The 23,909-nt window shown below is 35.6% G+C and overlaps 1 protein-coding gene across 9 annotated transcripts in view; it reads right to left on the bottom strand.

Annotated features, from left to right (window-relative positions):
* NIPBL (NIPBL cohesin loading factor) overlaps nt 1–23,909 on the bottom strand; it is a 153,707-nt gene that overhangs the window by 106,181 nt on the left and 23,617 nt on the right. The window contains exon 1 of one of the 9 annotated variants that reach the window (XM_039709675.1): nt 6,109–6,127. The exons of the other annotated variants lie outside the window; for them this stretch is intronic. The gene's annotated coding sequence lies outside the window, so the exon portion shown is untranslated. Of the gene's footprint in view, nt 1–6,108; nt 6,128–23,909 lie in introns of those variants that run through there. 9 annotated transcript variants of the gene reach the window in all.

The raw sequence follows: 23,909 nt of genomic DNA, 5'->3' as shown, positions 1-23,909 counted from the left end.
ATCCAGGAGGTTGCACATTACATCTCACCACATTTTTCCCCAAAAAACCACAGTTGCTGAAGGAAGTGACCTCTGGAGGATATCTTCTCCAATCTCCCACTCAAGCAGAGACACCATGATGTCCAAAAAATTGCAGGAGTGGGAGGGGAGGAGATAAACCCTCCCAATTAAAAAAAAAATCTATGGACATAAATTGACCATGCATTTTATTTTCTTTGGCTGTAATATTTATTAAAGCTGACACAGAAGTACCTGATCAGCTCAATAACAAAGTAAATCCAAAAAATCAACCACTGAGACAACATACTGTATTAAGACTTAGGAAAATAAAAATTTCCCAAAATCTAAGACTTCCTATTCACCAAGTCAAAGTATACAGCAACATTATATTAACAAAATTAATATTTTCAATGACTGCAGGATACTCTGTTTTTGAATTCCTACTCTAGTAGTCATTTTTCCATTTTCATTTTCAGAGCAAGGCCCCAAGGAAAGTAACATTTCTAATCTTGACAGTGACAGCAACAAAGCAAAACTTCTCCACAAGTTCAGATTACCCTCAATCTTTAAACCAAGTAAGTTACGATTAACCACATAACCATACACCAAGAGTATATACAGCTAGAAAAAGTTCACCCCAAATTAAAGGGCATCAGTAATTGAGATATTGTATCAAACTATGCAAATAATTAAGTCTACACTAAAGATTTCCAAAGCTATTCCATATTATAGTTTTTACTTTTGGCTTTTAATTCTATTCATGCATTGCTCTGATGGAATGCAAAAACTAAGTTATTTGCTTGAAAACAGCTAGCACGTACAGTAAATAGTAATATTTTTTAAAAGATCCCTATTAATGTAAATAAGAAATAAAAAACCCAAACCAATCAAAAACCACCAGAGGCTTTGTAAAAGCATCTTACAAAAAGAAATTAGTATCTCAACATCTCAAATTGGAAGAGGCTTTTTAAAGAATATTAGAAATAACTATAATGACAGAGACTTTTTTTCCTACATGATTAATAGATGCAATGAAATCTTTTCTATTCTTCTCAATTCACAGATTCATGGAACTGTAGAAGACTCTGCTTTCAGCTTTAAATGCTTTTCAATATGAGCCATAGGCTTCCTACTCTTTGACAAATACAAAGAACTTTGGTTAAACAAGCTTTCTGCAACCAGATGAAGTTGAAAGGGAAACACATTCAAGTATCAAACTTTCCTATTTGCCTAATCAGACTGAAGCTGTAGTTTAGATTTCTCCTTTTGCAATGACCTTCCTCTTAAATTATAAATGCAATGTCTTTCAACTGCTGAATTAACCATTATTCACACTCCACATACTGATTCACAAACAAAATGTTTGCTTCACACGCCTATTCTTCCTAAGTAACTTTTACATCTGATCTGACCCACCTGAAACTTTTTAGCAGGTTTCAAAGCAATGGTCATAGACTTTGTAATTGTGACAGAAAATATGTGGCAGACACAATGACTGACTGATTTCCCTCAATTTAATGCAGTCTTCCAGCATGACTTTGCAAGCCAGTAGCATATCCCAAGGGTAGATGGTACTAATTAGCAAAATTTGACAGAGTACTATCCAGAGTCTGAATGAATGATGATGAAATTGTATTCCAAGTTAATAAATAAAAAAACCCAATAAAACCTCAAACAAATCAACCAACCCACCGTTAAGGTACTGGTTCTTAGAAATGCCTTTACTAGACCTCAGTTCATCTTGGAAAAATCAAAGTTCTTCAAAATCACTCCGCAGCAGAAATTTCACAACTAGATGCAAAAATAACTGGAAAGGCCACAGCTCTCAACCTGATGCCAAGTTCTAAGCTCAGAAGGCAATTTTGGTATCTAGCCTTGAAAAACCAGTCAAAACCTGTAACAAAAATGCTGCTTCAATGTCCAGAATATTATGTGAGACAAGAAATCTTGGAAAGATATAAGCAGTCAGTCACTCCCATAAAATTTCCAGTAAGTTTGTCTATCTCTTTTGAAGTAAATTTACTTAGATAGATCTCATTGTTTATTAACACATAATGGAAAAATGGAAATATTAAAGGAAAGTTGAGTAACATACATAATGAAGGGTGAATATAATCTATGATATACACAAACAAATCCCACCTGAAAAAAAAAAAGAGATAATAATTTGAGGAAACTGGAAAGATTCACACTACATGTTTTTAAAGAGGTAATTCTCTCTGTAGTAATTTAAAGCACAGTTCATGTTCAACAATGAGAAGTGCAAGGTCCTCACATGTGTCAAGGCAATCCCAAGAACACATAGAGGAAGGACTTGCAGGTGCTGGTGGATGAAAAGCTGGACATGAGCTGTCATTGTGAGCTCTGAGCCCAGACAGCCAAATGTGTCCTGGGCTGCATCCAGAGCCCCATGGGCTCCAGGGGAGGGAGTGGATTCTGCCCCTCTGCTCCACTGTCAAGATCCACCTGGAGCACTGCATCCAGGTCTGGGGTCCCCAATATATGAAGGACATGGACTTGCCAGAGCAAGTTCAGAGGAGACCACAAAGTGGCTCAGAGGGCTAGAGCACCTCTGATATGAAGACAGCCTTGAGAGAGTTTGGGCTGTCCAGCCTGGAGAAGAGAAGGCTCTGGGAAAACTATAGCACCCTAAGGGAGCCTACAAGAAAGCTGGAGCGGAACTCTGTTAACAAGGACATGCAGTGACAGGACAAGGGGGAATAGCCTTAAACTGATATTAGGAAGATATTCCTTGCTGTAAGGGTGGTAAGGAACTGGAAAAGGTTGCCCAGAGAAGCTGTAGCTGTCCCTTCCCTGGAAGTGTTCAAGACCAGGTTGGATAGGTCTCTGAGTAACCTGGTCTAGTGGATGGTGTCCCTGCCCACAGTACAGGGGTTTGAACAAGATGATTCCTATGGTCCCTTCTAACCCAAACCATTCTGTGATGATGAAACTCAAGGTAAATTTCCAGAGTTCAGTAGCAGTGCTGTTTTTTTCAGCACTGTTCACGATATTTAGCAATATCATGAACAGTGATATTGCTTTTTAGTGATCAGTACCATTTTACACTTGTATGTTTTCCTATTAGAATTACTGCATCTTCTACTACAATGAAATCAGGTATAAATCTAAATTTAATTTCTAACCATCATATTTATTCCATAGAAGGAAGTATCAATGCACACTGCATACTTAACATCTGTAAAATGTATTTTTTCATACTCAAAGCAATGTTTATCCTCTATGGCAAAAAGCTGTCATCAAAACTTTTACCAATACACCTCTCTGAAGCCACCCCTAGTAACTTAGTAAATACTTAATGACTTCCCAAGGAAAAACAAGAAGAATGAAAAGGATATTTTAATTAGTAAAATTAAAACACATGAAAGGACATATATTTTACAAATCACCACAACACATAAAATTTCCTCTAGATGCTCTTGCAAAAGCCTTAAAAGCAAAAAGGTGATAAAGGATCTAGACAATAAATTGCTGGTTCTGAAATAAACGTGGGAAAACAAATTCCAGTTTAAATGCTGCTTAGAATATTACTGTACAGGGAAAGCCTTTCACCTCTTCATCAAAAATTGTTCTATGCTGGAAGGAAAAAAATGTCTAAAACTCTGAACATCTATGCTTGTAAATACATTACAGTGATTTAATTTATTTGTTGAGTTTTGTAATTTAGTCTATTTAAATGCACGGCTGAAAAACTTTTGTTTGCAGAAGCATGAATATAATTTTCATACATTTTTAACATGCATCATAAAAATGCTGAATTTATCATTAAATGTCCTCTTATGTGCACCACAGCCCACAGCATCATGTCTTTTCCCAGCATATCGTAATCTATGGTATAGCAGTGTTCCCCATAGATTTTCAGATTACATAGTCCTGCCAGACTGCTATCATCATGCACAACCCTTTCCCTACCCCTCTTGGATATTTCAAAAATCCTTATTGTACAGCATAAAAATTAATTTCATGTTTGAAGTTTATGATGTCTCAATGAAGGTGAGACAGAGAAGGTAAAGAACAGAGGGATATTCTTAAAGTTAATTTTAAAATGTTCAGGTTTACAATGACAGTATTTTTTGTATTTTTTTGTATTTTTTGTATTTATTTACAATGACAGTATTGTTTGACAATCAATGAAATGTATTTTTCAGTTGTAATGTATGTCCAGGAAACGAGGGTGACATGGGATTGGAATGGGCTACAGAGGTCATCAGGTTTAGGTCCTGCAATGGCCAGAATGATATGATGGATGTTTGCTCCAGAAGAAGCCATATAAGACTCAGTCCATGTACCATTTCAATTTATAACATAATTTCATCTGATAGCATTACCATACAGATAGTAGTATCTTTTTAACTTTTCCTTCTCCCCCTTCTTTTTTCTCTCTCTAAGGAAGAGGAGGTATCAGTCATAGGAATTCTTCAGGAAGACATGATGATGCTGGTGGGTAATTTCTGTCAATGAATATATAAACTTTTTATGAACGCATAAACAGTTTGCTCCTAATTGAACATGTTGACCTAGGGAATTGTGCTTTTTTTATAGCTGAAATTTGAAACGCAGCCTGAAGCAGTAAGCAGAGGAAAAGTGATTACCTTCTGACTGCCCAGTCCCTTTTGGCTAGTTTTTTTAAAAACACTTTGTAATGAAGTATCTCTCTTCCCTTGTTCATTTGTGCTAGTTAGAAACAGACTGTGAAGTTCTGCACTCTTCAGCAGTAGAATAAAAGAAAAGTTTTGTCAGATTTTAGCAGGGAAGAATAGGCTATTCCTCTTTCACCTTTACCCCCTGATCATTAGTTTATAGAAGTAATTTGAGTAATTTTGATTTTATTATTCATTTGTATAGATATCAGTAAGTTGTTCTAGAAACCACTTGAACTGAGTTGTATGTAATTTACGTCTGTTTAAAAAAAACAAACTGGAGTTATACTTACCATACTTAAATAATTGCAGTTAAACTGCCATAACTTGGAATCTTTGTGAGTTATTTTAAAGTTTACTTTCTGAGCATTGCAATTATATGTTTATTAGTTTTTATGTTTAATGGGCATTTAAATAACTTTTTCAGATGCTGAAAGTAGGAGTTGGTACAACTACAAGGTCATTCACTGCCTATTGGAAGAGCTATGCAGTTTTGGCCACTATGTATCCCTTGAGAGACTGTTCTTAACAGCTTTCATATTCCTGTTTGTTTGATGTTCAGTCCTTTTGAGACTGCCAGATGAAGGCCATGAAATCTCTGTCACAAATGACACTGCTCGGAGCAGCTCCTGCATTTTTGTTAGACTCCTGTATTTGTCAAAAAAATAAGTTAGGAAGTGGGAAACAGTCTTACAGTTCTTGTCAAGACTCTAATGTTGGTGAGAAATTTGGTCAATTGCCATACAATAGTCAATTCTACTTTACCTGGAGATGTTTTTTGTTTCCTGATATTCTGGGAGTTAGTAGTGGTGCTATTAAGTAAAACTTAAATTTATTTGCCTTGGTTTTAACTGGTAGGACTGTGCTGTAGGAAACACTGGCACTGAGGCCAGCTGAGAAGTTTGAAAGCAGTGAAGATTACCCTTGGGTACAGGAGGATCATGCTAGGCAACATTTAGGCAAACTGGATATGCACAAGTAAGTCCATGGGACCTGATCAGGTGCATCCGTGAGTGCTGAATGAGCTGGCCAACCTCAGTGTGAGACCATTCTCAGTATCCCTGAAATGTCATGGTGGTCAGGGGAAGCAGAAGAAAAATCCACTTAAGGGGAAACCTGTTCGACTTTAGGGTAACCAAACACTGGCATATGATGGTTTGTGAAAACTCTCACTGGAGTTACTCAAAACCTGACAAGACACAGCTCTGAGCAATCTGCTGTAATTGACACTGCTCTGAATAGGGGCATTGGACTAGATGGCCTCCAGAAGTTCCTTCCAACCTTGAACATTATAGGATTCTATTCTACGTTTGTTTTTTTTTTTAAATACATCATTCTGTTAAGACAGAAAACTGTCTTTATGTTTTGTAATCATCACATCTAGTAAGTGCCAAGTATCTACTAAAAGATTCTTTCATTGCATTACTTCCTGTCTTCAGTAACTTACCTTTCAGCTCTATTTTACTGCCAGGAAACGTGAAGTCTTCTTCTTGTCCCACTAAATTAAACAAATACACGTGGAATAAATTAAATCACTATCATGTACTTAAAAGTGTGGATGTTCACTGTTTTAGACATTATGTTCCTTCCAGTACAGAACAATTTTTGACGAAGAGGGGAAAGGCTTTAACCATAACAGTAACAGTAACAGTAACATTCCAAAGCAGCATTTTAGCTGGAATATGTGGCCCATTGTATCTGTGCACCGACTGTTGGAGAATTCAAGCTCACACTACCACCTTGGGTTTTACACATTACTCAGAACTGAAAGGTAACTTTGCAGGAAGAATTTTAAGTAACATAGTCTCATTTCCTTTGTTGTGACCAAAAAGTGCTATGACTCTTCCCACTAAGCAATTCACTCAGCATTATCTGAATTGCAGTCTACATGCCTTAGCCTAAAAAAGATGAGGTACTTAATTCCAATAACAAATGAAGTCTTCTGTCTTCTGAAGATTTAAGCGGGGGGGGGGGGGGGGGGGGGAAGAACCCTAACAAACCTAAGCTAAAACTAGGAGTCTGTACTGTTAGAGTAGGTAATATTTTAAGCAGTCAAAATAACACCACAGCAGAAATAGTGTGAACAGCATCTGGAATAAAGAACCTCTCTACAACTATATGACTGTTTCTTAGGAAAGTTGTGAAAGACACACAAATACTGCTAAGAGAATATTTTACACCTTCTAAACCTGCACCTAATGAAGGGCCTCAAAGTGCCTTGTATTCACTACCCATACATGACAGGTTTGGGAGTTTTCAGCATTGATTTCAGAAGTGGAAAAGGTACAAGGAGATAGTGATGGAATATTTATTTAGCTTCAGAAATTAATAATAGGAGGAAAAGAGCATGATTCCAGTGTTCTTCTCACAAACAAGTGTTGAAATCCCTTGTCAGTTAAAACAGCATGAGAATCAACTTGACTACAAAACATCATGTAGGGCCAAAACTATTTTCAGCTGAACTTTTTTTCTGATCAAGTACATAGGGAAACCAAGGACCTTCTTTCCAGAAGTCCCTACCATGACAACACAAAATACATGCATAGGTCCATGTGACCCAATTAAAAGAGTCTCTACACAAGTACGGTATAATACCCTCCAGCAGCTATCTTCCCTTCCTCATACCTGAAGAGCACATCATAGCTCTTCAAAACATCTGCACAAGACTGAGTGGAAATATTCTCATACACCTTCTACAGTGCTGATTCAGAAAGCTTGCAAATGGCAAATGATTTTTAAAGTAAGATTCAATTCAAGAAGACAAGCAAAAAACTTGCAATACATACTATCCAGGAAAAAAACTGCTCTCTAAAGAAGAGTCTAAATGCACATGGGATTTTCTCACAATTTCCTTATTTATCAAATTAAAACACCACAATTACCACAATATAAGGACAACCAGGCTCAGCATGCTTCCTTTGCTCTACACAGGGAAGCAACAAAGTAAACTTGATCAAGACAGTGAAGAGAGACATATAGAAAACCACACAGTGAGCAAAACTCACTAGAAAAGCTTAAAAAAATGATGAGGATAAATGTCCAAAGCTAGAAGGAAAGCTAAACTACTATTTTAGTTTATAATGTCCCTATTTATTCCATCTAAAACCAGATGGTTTTAGATGGAACATTGATTAATCTGAGTATATATCTGGTTGGTGAACTATTTCAGTTTCTCAGATATTTTACAAAATCGTATCAGTACTTCTCACACACACACACAAAGAAAAAAACAATGAAAACAACCAACCAACCAAAAAAAAAACAAAACCAAAAAACCACTGACAAAAAAACAAAACTAACAAAAACCCAAAAACAAACAAAAAAAAAAGTAACTGTAAAAAATAAACTGGGAGAAAAATCCACTAGCATGTTTTCCCACAGTAAACTGTAATTTGATGAAAATGTATCACCAATGGTTCAGAAAATACAATTGCTCACTTTACCAGCACATTGGTTATATTGGAAAATAACAAAATCAAATATTAAAAACATTGCAGAAAAAGGCAAAGACTTCAGCAACATGCATGAGATCTCAAGATTTAGTGAGAATACAGAAAGCACTGTGAAACAAATGCAAAAACTGAATTCCAGAAACACTGGTAAGGATAAAGAATTTCACCAAAGCATTTGACTAATGATATTGACTCAGGTATAATAAAGTGCATTTCAAAAAGAAGCATTCCTCAGAATGTATCTAATTTTATGAATTACAAATTAAGTTATGAATTAAAAATTACATTGTCCCATGACTTGTATCTGCAGCTATATATACAATTTATAACTGCGCATAAGTGAAACTACTCCAGTAAGTGTGGCTGGACATATCAAGCATTTTGAAGATTCAGGGTAATATTACTGAATCATCACCATCATCCTCCTCCTCTGAACACTGGAACAGAATTCTAAAAATCATGAACAGCCAGGGTCTCAGTGTATGATTTCAGTCAGTGTAAGATTTCTTCTGAGATAGTTTATCATAGCATTTCTGTGTAACTAAAATCTTGTCTTTTCAAACCAGTATGAAATAGACGATAAATCCTTTAATTTTCTTCTCATCTAATTGATATAAATTTACCACCAAAACAGCAATTGATTTAGTATCTCACTTCATGAAGTGAATTTCCCTTTTAAGAGGGAAATTGTCTCCTGATTTAATACTGATCAACAAGTAGTACAGTTTCATTCTACATCCTTCACATGTCAATTATCTAGAGATTAACAAAACACTAAATTCTTGCATCTGCTGGATAGATGATCCCCAGGAAAAACACTTTATTAAAAGCCTATCCTATACATCACAGTATTGGCTCCTTCTCTGGTTAAAGCCATCAGATAAAGTTCAAATGGGTAAATTCAGATAATTCTTTATGACAACATTATAAAAAACAAGAAAAGCCTGAAGAAATGTATAGATAAGAAATGTATCTATCAAGTAGTCAAGGCAGGAACCATGCATTATCCCCTGTCAATTTATATACTTTCTGCTGGTTTCAGTTGGCATTCTACCTCAGAAAGTTAAACAAATACTGACCCTTGCAAAACTGAAACATATGATAGTTATGCAGTTGTATAGTTTTGCTTTGGCTTTGTCAGTTTATTTTGGGTTTGGGGGTGGTTTGGGGTGTAGTTTTGCTGGAGGTTTTTTTTATTTTTTAAATCGTACTACTCAATAATTCAAGATTCAGTTTTAAATGTCGGCCTCAGGGTTTCTGGATGCGAAGAACTACACTGTAAACTACTGGACTACTGCTTTGCATTACCTGTACAGTTACTGACATATATTTCCATGTTCTTTTAACTCTGGACACAACTGAATATTTTACAAAGTTTTAACATTGTTTAGCAACACTCTGCACAATTTATAAGGAACTGTAGAGCAGTGACCAGCTGGTCAGACGATTACTGATCAGTAAGCAGCACACACTGCTATTTTGCATTTTGCTTCATCAGATTATTGAGGTCTAAACAAATAACAGCTGAACTTTTAGACTCTGAACACTGGCTTTCTCCTTTGCCCCTGTAAGCTCCTGCAGTGGCTGCAGCAATTCCTATAGAGGTCTGTCCTTCATCTCAGTCTGCATGGACCAACTGTTGATTCCTTGTAGAATGCTCCTCACAGAATTACTCAGTTGGTTTGTTCAGTCTGGAGGAGACCTCATGGCAGTCTACAAACTCCCCACAAGGTGAAGTAGAGGGACAGGCATTGATCTCTCTGGTGACAAGAAGGACCACAGATGTCGCCTGGAGCTGTGCCAGGGAAGATTTAGGCTGATATTAGGAAAAGGTTCTTTCCCAGAGGATGGCTGGGCACTAGAACAACTTGCCAGGGCACTGGTCACAGCACCAACCTAAGCAGACTCAAGGGGTGTTTGGACAATGCTCTCAGACAGATGGTGAGACTCTTTGGGATGGCTGTGCAGGGCCAGGAGCTGGAATCCATGACCCTCGCACTCCCTTTCAACTCAATATATTCTATGATTCTTTGATTTCAAATTCTACTTTGCATGACAAATAAACCACATTTGACTCATGGACTGCACTGACAATAATGACAATGAAGAGGATCTATCAATGATTCTTGAAGCTTTTGGACATGAGGAAAAGCCACTGCTGGAGAATCTAGTTTTAGTCATCTGCTCCTCCAGAAAGTTAGCTGCAACAGTCAACACATCTCTCAATCTTCACCCTACAAATCCCCAAAAACTCATCAATTTATATGCTGGGAAGTATTTTCAACACTATGAGAACCTGAAGCACTTGATTTTTGCAAACAAATGGTAGGTACACAGAAGAGAAAGGTAGGCAAGTCAAGGAAGTTTTCCTTATAAACTACCCTTTGCTATCAATGAAAACTAATAGTAGTTACTCCACAGTTGTAGAGGAGAATGGAATTTTTGTCATTCTAACAACTGTTGAAAAATTTCATGCAAAAAAAGCAAAACTGTACCAATTTATATCAGTGTATATAAAAGACTACCCAGAAAAAAGAAAATTATTGTGCACATACTTTGTTTCAGAAAGGTTTACATAAACTCAATTTTATCACAGACTCAAAAGTATTTTTTAGGTCATAGAAAGTAAATATGTGAGAATTAAAAACTTGTATTTCAGCACTGCAAAACTGCCTTCAGGTTAGCAAAGCAGATAATTCCTCTAGGGTTTTTCTGAGCATGCCTCCCAATAGCAAAAGTAGTCTTATATCGTGAGGTTTTCCCTCTCACACTGGTGTCTCAGAATTGCCAGGAGAGTTTACACCAACCACTGTTTAAATCCATAATCTGAGAATTCTGACAGAATCCGGAGTCCAAATATTTTGCCAGGGATGTAAAGAAATAAGGCGTTGTCATCAGAATCTCTAGATATGACCCATAAACACCTTCTCTGTTTCTCTCCCCTCTCTGTAAACAGAGATAGATTAAAATAAACTATTTCATGTACAACAGAACCAAGGAGAACTTGTTTCATGCAGCTTTGTATTCATAACAACTTGAACTTCAGCCTTTTGGCCTTAACTATCAGTTTATGGATAACCATTATTTATCAGCTTATATATATGCTACATAAAGCACACAACATCCTATTCCTTATTCAGAGCTACATGGGTGCTGGCCAATGCTATAAAGTGAAGTTACGACTGATTTTATTCTGAGACAACATGGCTGGGAAGCACTAATTAAAGCTTATGCCACGTTTGGCCAAAACAGCCCTCATGAAGCCTGCCACGGCAAGCTGTGCTTCTCTTTCAGATGCAGCTGACTGACAGAAAAGTTTCACAACTTGGTACAACCATGTTTCTTCCTCGTAAGAAATTAAGCTAAGGAATTGCACAGCACTCACAGTCTTAAGAAACTTATCTTGATAGATAGGGAAATACTACAGAAAGTGACATGTTATAGTCAGCAAGTTGAACAGACTAGCAACTTAACTCAGAGGTGGCTTATCAAATCCCTGATTCAATAGAACAGGGATCATGAAATGCTTTTTCAATTCAGTAAGTCATGAAGGTGGCATAACCAACAGCAACTTAGAATATTAAAGTAATATAATCGAAGTCTCACCTACATTTATTTATCTGCAGCTTTACTTCACTGATACAATTGAATCTGCTTGTTCAAATCCAAATTTTACAAATGTAGAACTTCTGTCTGGTTTCACAAGAATTTTGTAAACTTCAAGAACTGCACATATTTAACTCTCTGTTACTGCCAAACTTAAAAAAATTTTTCTTCCAATGCATTTTCAAATTATTTCCAATTAATCAAAAAATTTTGGGGAAGAGAGCACAACAGAATCAGTTAGTACTGCGCAAGTCTTCATGCTTTTTTGACTGCGAGGAACTGAAATTGCATACTGGTGGCTACAAGTGGTTTTAAACTCTTCATTATATTAACACTTAGTAAAGAATAATGATACAGCCAAGTATCATGATGCTATTCACTGTGTTTACTGCATTCTTGGGATAGGGGAATTCACAAAGTATTTTCTCCTCAGCTAAGGATTGCTGATCTTGTTAGGTAAATGTTAGGAATGATTTATCACCATGTCCATTACCATTGTTTGTAAGGCTGCAGTTCAAGGTGTAGGTTAAACTCTGTGGTCCCCGATTTTCATATAATGCAGATTTCTCTATCACAATCAACCATTCTTTGGCTCCAAGCATACGGACGGAAGCCATGAAAAAAGCATGGGATTACAAATTGGGCTAGAAAGAATGTGATTCCTTTTGTTTCTTAACAATCAAATAATTTGCTACATGATTTTTGATCTAGGCAAAGTCACCTCTTGATGCCTCAATTTTTCTTTAAATTTGTAAAGAAATGGGATGGCATATCTAAGATATACAGAAACAGAAGACAAAAATACTCAGCTTCTTGCATTCTCTCCACAGTCTTTTCTAAAACATGGTTATTTGCAAAAGCATTCACAAACTGAAGTCCCATCTGGGTATACATGAAAACAGAGCAAAACTATTTTAGAGCAGAAAAGAAACAGCCAAGTTAGTTACTTTGAAACAAAGAAATGCACTTCGGCAACAGAAACAGTTTTTGTAAAGAGACTAAGTGATACAATATGCATTTAGAAAGCAATCTTTCCAAAACAGGGTCTCAACTATGGGATTTTTTTGTGAATCACATAGTCCAATGCCATTCTTGTATCTCAAAATAATAGCTCCTATAGCAGCTTTAACTACAAATCAAAACCATTCCTTTGAAATGTACTCCTTTCAAAGAAAGGCAATATGCAGAGCAAATGCATTTGTGTTCTAAGTGTCCACCTTCAAAAGCACCATCAAATCAGAGTCTTCCTTTCAAACACACCACTTCATTGGTCCTACATTACAGCTGCAAAAATCCTTCAATGAAAACAGCTCAACACTACAAATGTTTGTTTCATTTCCTCCTTAAGATACTCAGAAATCTTAATCCTATTAGCACCAAAGGATTTATGTATGAATAGTAAATTCCAGCTGATCGAAGTGAGGGGGACAAATTAATCTCACCTGTTAGTCACACTAATGACTCTACATTCCCAATAGACAAAAAACCCCCAAAAACCAACTTCACAAAAGAACAGAAATTTTAGTTATCAATGTAAAAATTCAGTATACATTTAGAAGATTATTTAGAATAAATTAGATACTAAGTTCCCATTCAAAGACAACTCCAGTCTAAAACTACCAGTAATTCTATTACTCTGAATATTGCTAAATATACTAGTCCCATAGGATATTCAGGTTCTTGTAACTTTTGTTAATTTTTTTTGTTAGATTGCATATTTTCACACCACAAATAATTTTTTTTCATGGTGTTTTCTTAAGAACAAGGATTTCCCTGATCATGAAATCCAGACCATTATCATTTACATCACATAATGTACTTCAAGCATTCAGTAATTTCATAAACATTTTGCCTTCATCATTCTTACTGGAAGGTAATTCCAGTATCTAATTCTTTTGCATTCTAGAGCTTTATACAATTCATGTTCCCTTTTTCTTGCATATTCTTGGCTGGTATCTTCTCTCCTTTCCAGATCTGAATCCTTCCAGAAAATTTAGTGCCCATTTGTACCATTCTTCTCAAGCCCCTAAAGACAGAGCTGTAGAACATTAGTAGAATATAGTCTTGACAAACTTAACAGCAAGAGAATCAGTAAAAAAAACCCAAAACACTAAAAAATACCAAATAAACCCACCCCAAAACATTATCCTAAGCTCAGAAATAGAACAAGAGAGAAAAATGGCTTGGGAATTGCTGCATGAGTAGGTCAAATATTAAGAGTACCACTTGTAAACACTCAGAGCTTGTCAGACATGAGCCAGCTGTAGCCCAGAAGTCATGTAAACAAATTAGTTATAATTAGTTTAAATTAGCTTGGCTGCGCTGTAACTTATGCTGAGAACCCTTTGCTACGAAAATAAGTTTTTGCATAAAATAAATTTTCCCAACCTTCTTACTACCCTCCACACTTTACCATCTCATTATTTTCCTGAGCCCATAAGGATCACACACCAATACATTGCATGCCAATGCATATACTGATACTTGAATATTTCTACAAAGACATGCCTCTTCTGACAGATTAAAAAACTGCATATGCTTTTTAATAGTGTGTTTTTGCAGAGGACTAAGTATTTTGTAAAAACATTAATATACACAAATCTTATGCTTCCTCTGATATACCATGCAAAAAGCTGTCTGATTATAGCATAATTTCTAGTAATAAATCTTCAAATGTACCAATATTTCACACTCGAATTTTATCCTACCTCTATTTCCGCAGCTCTCAAGGTCATTAAATGTATCCTGACAGGTATTCCAAATCTTCCATATGCTGACAATAGATAGCAATTTTATACACACCAGTGCTAACTCTTTTTGTTCATGGGTTTTTAACAAGCTTCTATTTTATAAAGCTTGTGGATTCATCTTTCAGAACTCTTATTTCCTTATAACTATCTTTTAATGTCTAACACTGCTTTACATTACAGTGCATTCCTTCTTGTGCTAACCTACAAAATTTGATTCTTAACTGGCATATAACTTTTCACTAGCTAAAATAAAGCATGTCCTTTAGAAAATACCAAATTATATTCTTTAGCTATCACTACTGTGAAAGAACATTGAGTTTAAGACACAGCAATATTTTCCATCTACAAAAAAGGTACATCCATAAGAACTGGAAATAAAGAATAAAAATATAAGGAAAAAACAGAGCTTCTAATTATGACTGCTTTGAGTAACACCCAGCAGGAAACACCTCTAGGTAAATTATTTTATTACAATGATTTACTTTAGTACTCTTTCTTTCATCATTTAAACATAGAATTTCAAACACTGGATATGCAATCACAGTAAATCAGATCTAGAAATCTGAAATTATATTTTAAAAGCTAACTTTTAGATTAACATCTTTATCTAACTGAAATATCTAATTCCATCAAATCCATGAGAGGCACCTTGTAACTCACCTCAGACAGGCAAGTAACTACCAAATGTTACAGTTAGATGAAACTTTGTATTCACACGTGGATTACCTTGAATACATAAACCAAGTAAGAATGAACTTGACCAGTATTTTAACAAAGCTTTCTCTCAGTACCTCCTGCTGCTACTAAGTAAAGACAATGATTCTAAACAGAAGCTGGCAAAAAATTAGCCCATTTACTGTCAAAGGGACCAACCCTTTGCTAAAAGTAAGAGCAATCTCAGTTATGTCCAGGCTGCTAAGGACCATGCTAATAAAAATCTGCTTTCAAGAATGGGGATTCACTGTGAATTTTTTCCAGCTAAATCCAGTCAGCATTTCCCTTATTGCAACAGCAGCTGTTGCTTCTTTTGTTTTGCCCCTCAGAGGAGTCTGCCTTGCCTCCTACATAAATGGTCATTATCAGCCACGTTTTAAAGAAAGCATTTCAATCCCTCTCTTAGCCTTCTCTTCACCACGACAACCAAAGCTCAGATTCTTACTACTAAATTTCATGCTTCAGCCCCCCAACCATCTCAGTAGCCCTCTGCCACAATTGCTCCACTCGGTCATCTTTTATTTTAGCTGATTGTGTCATTTACATTGTGTTTTCAGACCGGTTTTGTCTTCACGCCCTACAGAGTAATTAATTGTTACAACTGTCATTATGGCATTTTGAGCCCACCTTTTTATCTTCTGTCTTCAACTAGCCTCCATATCTACCCCACAATGTTACAGCTGCAAGATTTTGTGGTTTTTCCCGTAGCACTTACACGCTTTGTCTCACATCACAAAGAGGAGATTCCATCTCCTTCACACTGTCAATAAGGCCAGCCTCCTCTATCATTTGCTCCTCTCATACTAACAGTCAAATGCTTTGAATGCTTTGTTCTGTCTTCTGTATACAAAGTAAATTTCCTAGATACATCACAAGTCCTTTGTGTTCTCCACCCTGGTATCTTTTTTGAACTATATTCTCCTTAAAAAGCATAGAACACTTGCTGATTATCCTGAGCAAGGTACGGCTTGTATACACGAAAGTGCTGGTTTTAGCTGGGATAGATTTAACCATGACATTTGTAAACATAACTGTATTTACCTATTTTATTAACCCACAAATTACCCCATCTTTCCTGAGACTTATTGCAACTTTTGGTTTAGAAGGCAGCCACATAGCTGAGGAGATCAGCTTACTCTTTCACCACTTCTGAAAAACTACTTATTTCAGGTATGGAATTGATTGTTTTCCTGAGAAATTGCTGAATGAGTTTATATTGCCAATATTCTGGTTTAGGTCTCTTCTTCAGACTGCTATGCACCTGCTGAAATATGGTCATAGCTGACTTCCTGCAGCTTTGCAACTCAAATATAGCAAAAGTGCAAACAAGCCTCTCTCTGTTAATATACAAAAACATTATGCTATCATGCTTTGACAATGGAAGTTTAGGCCTAGAAAACATGTGTTTTAATATTTCGCGAATATCTCAGTTTCACTTACTTTTGATTTAGTGTGGCAATTTTATAAACATTTTGTATTGTAGACTAGATTAAAGACATTTTGTATTGTAGGCTAGATTAAAGATGGAATCTAAATTACTTCAGAATTATTAATATATTTAAAATTTAGACAGTTCACAGTCTAAAAGCATTTTAACAATTTACTGTATTGTGTACATAAACAAAAAAAGGAACATGAAATAGCATCAGTTGACAAAAGTTAGTCTCATAGCCTTCTGTAAATTAACACATCAAGAAACAGAAAGAGTAAATAGAAATTAACATACAAAACAATAAATGCAGGACAACCTGAGAATGGGAGATGCTGAGTGAGAGTAGTAGCACTAAAGGTGCTGACACAAAGCACAGGATAAAGTTCCATGTAACAGCTGAACTGACTGCCACTAAAAGCTACTGCTCTCACAGCACTGTCTCCAATTCATTATTCATTTCAATGAGACAGCACAATATAGTACACAAACAGGAGGGTAAGAATGAGATGACCTAATCCTGAAAGGGGGTACTCAAGAAATTTCAAATTTTCTGATTAATTTTCTAATGCTATTAGGAGCTGGACTGAGAAACAGCAGAAAGGTGCTAACCATTTCTTTACCTCCATTTGCCTTTTTCTGTATATTTCCAACCTCTAAAGAAAAAAAGCAAATGAACAGCAGAAAGGTGCTAACCATTTCTTTATCTCCATTTGCCTTTTTCTGTATATTTCCTTTCCTACTACTGTTGTAACCAGCAACTCTTCAAAATATTGTTTTACAAAAAAACTTTTTCTCAAATTCAACTATTTTACTTCTTACTGCTTTACTTTTCTCTCAGCTCTATTCACTAGCCTTTCACTTTCCTTCCATACTGTCCCACTGCTTCATGCAAAGATAAACACCAATAGAAACTAGGATTAATCCTGCTCTTTTTGCTCCCTCTTAAGACAGGACACCAGCAATACAGCACATCAATGTGAGTGTCGGTGGAGGCAGTGGTGAGAAAACGACATAATGTTTGAGAGCAGAGATAGAGGGAATTCTGTCCTATTTATTTGTATTTCCAAATTCATAAATATTAGAGTAATAATTTAAACCTGAGATGTACACAAAAACTCAGATATATAACTACAAAGAAAAACAAAACCAAACAACACCCCACTCCCACCGCCCCCCGCCCCGGTAAAGAAATGAAACCCACACAAAGAGAGAAAAGGTTCATGGCAACTTCATAATCAATGTTGAAAATTACTCTGATGAAAGGCCTCTCAACTCCAGCTGCTCCAGAGACTATCCAGTGATCCAAAGCAGGTAATTTCTGTTTCACCTGTTTCTACCATCTTATTGCAATTTGGTCCATATGGGGAAATTGGTCACTTCAAATACTCATATCACAGTGTTCAGCAACTGTCAAACACTCTGACTGTCCCCACATACCTGACAATATATAAATTTATATACCTATAATAAAACCATAAACTATAATCACTATAAAATGAAAACATATGATCACTAAAATACATTTAGGTCATTGAAGAATTTCTATAATATTGTTTGGCAGAATCCATGAAACCTTACCTTACACTGCAGCACAGCAGCATAACAACCCTGGAACCTCTGGCCATTTTCACTGGTACTACTTAAGAGAAAAACACTTAAGACTTCACCAAGTTACTACTACTGCAGACTGGAAAGTCAGTAAAATTATCATGGTTTCTACTTTTATACTGTAGAAGGATTACCCATGCTGCCCTCTGAAGAACCAAAGTCAAACTATACTTGATATTCCACTTGCCAAGTAAACCCTAACAGTTCATTTGTTTTGGTCTATTGAATAAACTGACTGAAAACAACTTACAGTGGAGGTCTGAAACTTCTGTGTATATATGTAGATATTTAACCCATGCAACGTTGCGAAGAATATATGGCACACTTTCAATTTAATCCTCACTGTTAATTGAAAATGGCTAATTTTATACAGGTTCTTATTTCAGATATGAAAAGCAAGCTCTTCTCTAACTTGAATTATATTCTGTGGACAGACTGACCTCAAAACTCCAAATTAAGCATACAGGCCTTCTAAAGCATAACATCTGTGTAAAACGTCAGGAATATTTTGGCACGAACTCCCAACACTGTCAAGTAATCCTCTTCAAAAAGCTTACTGACCCCAAGATGATTCATTACTCACAAACAACAGCACCAGTAAATACTAGAAATTAAGTAGTACTTCAATGAAGGGGCAAGTACAGCCTGGGCTTCAATAGAAATATTTCTCAGGAATATTTATGGATCCTGCAGATGTATTCACTGGCATGTAAAGGAGCAGAAAGTTGTCTTGAGTTTTAAGGGGTGGTAGGCAGACATGACTGATTAATAGAAGATGTGGTGAACAGGGAGAGGCACATACTACTGCATGTAGTTACCTTCACCTCTTAACATAAGACTTTTTAAAAAATATAACTGTCACATTCATATTTTCTGAAAAATCCCTTCACCCAGGATTTTTCTCCTGGGAAGCTGAGAAGCCTCAGAGAAAAAGGAAAACAATAATTATCTCATTTGCTTCTCCTGTGTTTTGCTCCTTTGGAATGTGGTTGGAGATCGTTTATCAACACGTGATTGTTTCACTGGTTTCTGCTGTGAATTATTTTGACTCAATGGCCAATCAGTGCCAAGCTATGTCAGGACTCTGGAGAGAATCATGAGTTTTCATTATTATCTTTTAGCATTCAGTAAGTATCCTTTCTGCATTCTCCAGTATAGTATACTTTAGTATTCTTTAATATAATATCATAAAATAATAAATTAGCCTTCTGAGAACATGGAGTCAGATTCATCATTCCTTCCTTTGCCTAGGGGCCCTGCAAATACAATACATAAACTTACACAAGAATTCAGTGAGAGACCTATTCAGCACACAGAAAATCCCAAGTCAAATGCAAAATATATGATTAAGGCAAGGCCTAACTAACAGAATATAGCAATACATTCTTTAAAATACCAGTTTGCATGTCAACACAGTGTATTGCTATTCTAGTGGTTAACTTAAAAATTTCTTACTGACAACATTTCTGCTACAATGCAACCAAAATCTCTCAAGCAGTAGTTAGAAGAAGTGTTTCTTAACAATTTCTTTCTTAATAATTTAATTAACAGTTAATCAGTCACACAATTTCAAGAGTCAAAAGGCACAAGTTGTGTAAGCTATGGAATGGCTGAACTCAATCTACAGTTGGTCTCCATCTAGGAAGTCTTTTCCAACCAAAACACTTCTGTGATTCAAAGCTGGGTATGACCCCTAACTAGCCAGGTCGACTCTCTACTGAAGGTACTGGAAAATTTAAAAGTCGCAAACCTTTTAAAAAGGGTTTTTCCCCCAACTTTTTTAGTTATATCACCTTCTACATAATTGTACTGTTTTGCACACTGTTCAAGCTAAGAACTTGAAAAGCTGTGAAATTATACTCAGAGACAACTTCAAGTACAAAGAAGAGTGACTACCATTAATACTGACATATAGTATGTCTCTCACTGGTTTAATATCAGTTGGATAGATTATTTATTGAAAAATCATAAAGTGATTTCCAACACAGTAATTTATGTCCCCCATTGTTTCAGAAAACAGACTGAAAGGCAACTGACATAATCGTAGTGAAATAATCAAATATTCTGAAAGGCTGTTTTTCAGGAATCAATACATTTTTTGTTAAGAATCATAGCTTGACTGCCTGGGGTTTTTTCTGCCTGGTACTCAAACCAGTTTTCAAATGATACATTTGTTAGTTCTCTTTGTATTATATACAGACACACACACAGATAGATAATGCAAGCAAGGTTAATGATATCAAGCTAATCATAAAAATTTATAACCAGTAATAGTACCTAAATAAAAACTTTTTTAGTTTCAGTAAATCAAAGCCGTGGTTACAAGGGTAGCTGGGCAAGCAATATCAAAATGATGTCTAAATAAGAACTAAAAACTAGAAAATTATTAGAGGATTTCAGATTTCATTAATGTTTTTCACAGTTAAACTCCTGCACTTGACAATCTATTTGGTAATATGATTTAAAACTAATGCAAAACTGTACTTCCCACCTCAAACACAAAATATGGGAAGGGAAAGCTATACAATCCAGAAAGAACTCCTCAGTCAATATGTTGTGACTGCATACAACAGTATTACCACAGATATTTAATCTTTTGAAAAACTGTCCTTTTCACTGATTCAAATTAAATTACAGTGTTAAGGAGGCTCTTACCACAAAATGTAAATAAAACTTGATAAAGAGGTTTCATTAATTAATTTTGAGTAAAAGCATTTTTCCTTACTTTTCCAGTTTTGGAGAGTCAGAAGATCACAGCTATACATATCAGCTATTTCTCACTACAATCAACAGCTCTGAATCAACTAGTTTAATAGACTCATTTAATGTAATTGCAAAGCTTCTGCACTACCTGTTGTGAAAAAAGTATCGCTCTTCAGATAAACAAAGTACCTATTCTATAATTTAGAAGAGGGTGTGCACTAACTAAGCATGGTCATTCCTAATAAACTTCCTTGATCTGAAAAGAGAGATTTTATTTTGCATCATAAAGGCTTGGATTTATAGTCTTTATGCTTCCCTAGTATTATGCTGTCAAACCAGAATAATTAAACCACCAATTTTACAATACAAGAAATTAGTAAATTCAGCTAAACTTCGTTGATTACCACAGTATACCTAGCTGGTCTTGATGTAATCATTGCATCCAGAGTACTTGTTTTTAGCTTAGGGAAACTTAAATGTAGCACGCTCAAAACTGGGGAGATGAAAAACGACAGATGTTCATATTACAATTGTTCTGCCATATGAACCTGGCCAAAAAAAATATAGCAGACAGCGCTATGGATGAGAGATATCAAACTGAACCACAGACTGAAGGCCACCTTAATTCTCTGTGTCTTGTATTTTCCAAAAACGTATCTGGTAAAAAAAAACAAAAACAACAACAACAACAAAAAAACTCCATGCTTTGTGCCAAGGCAACTGAATCTCCACCTGAAGTCCTTGGCATCTTCTGCAATATCTTAACAAACCTGCCTATTTAGCAAAAATTTTAAATAATCCATGAGATCAAAGCTGTCTAAGGCTCTCTAAAATGGACCATAAAAAAAAAAAAAAACAAACCCCATGCTTTGTGCCAAGGCAACTGAATCTTCACCTGAAGTCCTTGGCATCTTCTGCAATATCTTAACAAACCTGCCTATTTAGCAAAAATTTTAAATAATCCATGAGATCAAAGCTGTCTAAGGCTCTCTAAAATGGACCATAATAGGATCTAGAAAATAACTGGAAAAGCAAAAAGCATACAAGACAGGAAGATATCTTACTACTAGCTACTTATACATGTACAGAAATAGAAATAATTTAATGGCCAGAAGTTTTAGGACATTATTCACATAACAATACAGTGTATGAGACCCCTATAAACATAGTACGGGGGGAGACACTGGTGAAAATCCTACCTGTCTCACCTTTAGTGGCTAGAGAGAAAATATTTATGCTCTTCCCAAACACCTATCCATGTAACTCAATGAGAATTTTTTTAATTAAGAGTGCTTCACTGAACACTTTCATATGTCAAAGTGGACACATCTTAGAAAGTATTTCCATTTACATCAACTTTAATTTAAAAAAACATAACTTAGTTGTTTCAGCTTTGTAACATTACATTATTTCTGAAATAGAACACTTTAATTACATTCTACAATTGCACTCTAGCACACTTTGATTTGAATTTTCCCCACAAATATCACTACGTTATTTTCAAAAGTCAAATTAAGGATTTTTACTAAGGTAAGATTTCCAAAAACCAGAGATGCCATACACTGTTTCTGTTCTGTTTTGGAGCAGAGTATCATCAAAAACTGTACATTCCAAACAGAGAAAGTTCTCAATAGATCATATAACTGCTAAAATTTAATATATGTAAGAAAACAAGACAACACATTCATACATGTTAATCCATCTTACCCCAAAAACCAAGAAAATAAAAGATCCTGGCATTATTATCTGTTCTATTATATTGAAATGTGTAAGTTGTTAATGTCTTCCAATCAGCCAAAACATCTCTCAAGATCTAATTTAGCAACATATTTTGAAAGTAAGTATTCCCAAATAATTTATAAATATTTTAATCAAGCACTGCAATACCACAAAACAAACAATGACATTCATTGCAAATCAACAACAAATGCTCCCTCAGAAACCAAGTTTTCTCCCACAAACCTACCCAACTCACTGACATCAAAATACATTTTTCTGTATTTTGCAAGGTGAGAAATGGACCATCTAGTTCATGTCACATACTTGCAAAGCTTCAGCCTCATTGATAGTTCACTCAACCAATACCTTCTGTCAATGCTCCAAAGAAACAGGACAAGAAAGATTTTTATTTGCTTGTACTCCCTGAGCACCCTTTCATGATGTGGCTTCTTCACTAGCTTACAAGAGTTAGTGATTAAATAGTCAATTGCAAAATTATAGGGAAGTGAGGGAAAAGAGAGAGATGAGCAAGCCCTTACTAATAAAAAACGACTACACTTTTCTGAAAAGTAGATATTTAAACTAATCAGAGACATCACAGAAATGCAGTAATGTAAGTCTCAGTGTAAGAGCAGCTTGGTTTATGTTTAGTTAAGCCTGTTTTCAACTTCACTTACTAAAGTAATTACATGGCCTTTCCAGAAAGTATATTCTAATTATGTCACACATATAAGCTCTCACTTATAGAAGCAAGGAGTCAATGAAGCTGACAAATAAAAAAACATGACAAAGGTCCATTAATACATGAAAGAAAATAGTGCTCTTAGCCATACTTGTTCAAAGAAATGGCTGGTAAAACCTGAGAGAGGATAAATACACTGCAAATGCGTCTCTACTCATTCATATACAGCAACTAATTTTTCCATATTTATATAAATAAGTCACACCTTCCAATATGAGAAAGTTGGTCATCAATTAATGACCAAAACTGAAACATTTTCATTTTCCCATTTGTGAACTTTATTTCTACAAGCTGCAGATACCATTGATTGATGAAATAAAAATCCATGTGCTTCCTATATCTAAATCTCTAAATTCTAAACTGATGAGCAAAAGAAGTATGTCTTAGGCCAGGTACACAGTTCCAAGTTCCAGGCTGCACAGGTGATTGTGTTGTGGGCTTAAGGCAAAGGCCCAAGAACTACTTCATGAAGGTTCAATTAGACCTCACAGGGTCACACCACAAAAATCCACACCGAATCTT

The sequence above is a fragment of the Passer montanus genome, unplaced genomic scaffold, assembly GCF_014805655.1.
Source record: "Passer montanus isolate IOZ18808 unplaced genomic scaffold, ASM1480565v1 scaffold22, whole genome shotgun sequence".
NCBI lineage: Eukaryota > Metazoa > Chordata > Aves > Passeriformes > Passeridae > Passer > Passer montanus.
This window is presented reverse-complemented; position numbering and strand designations above follow the sequence as displayed.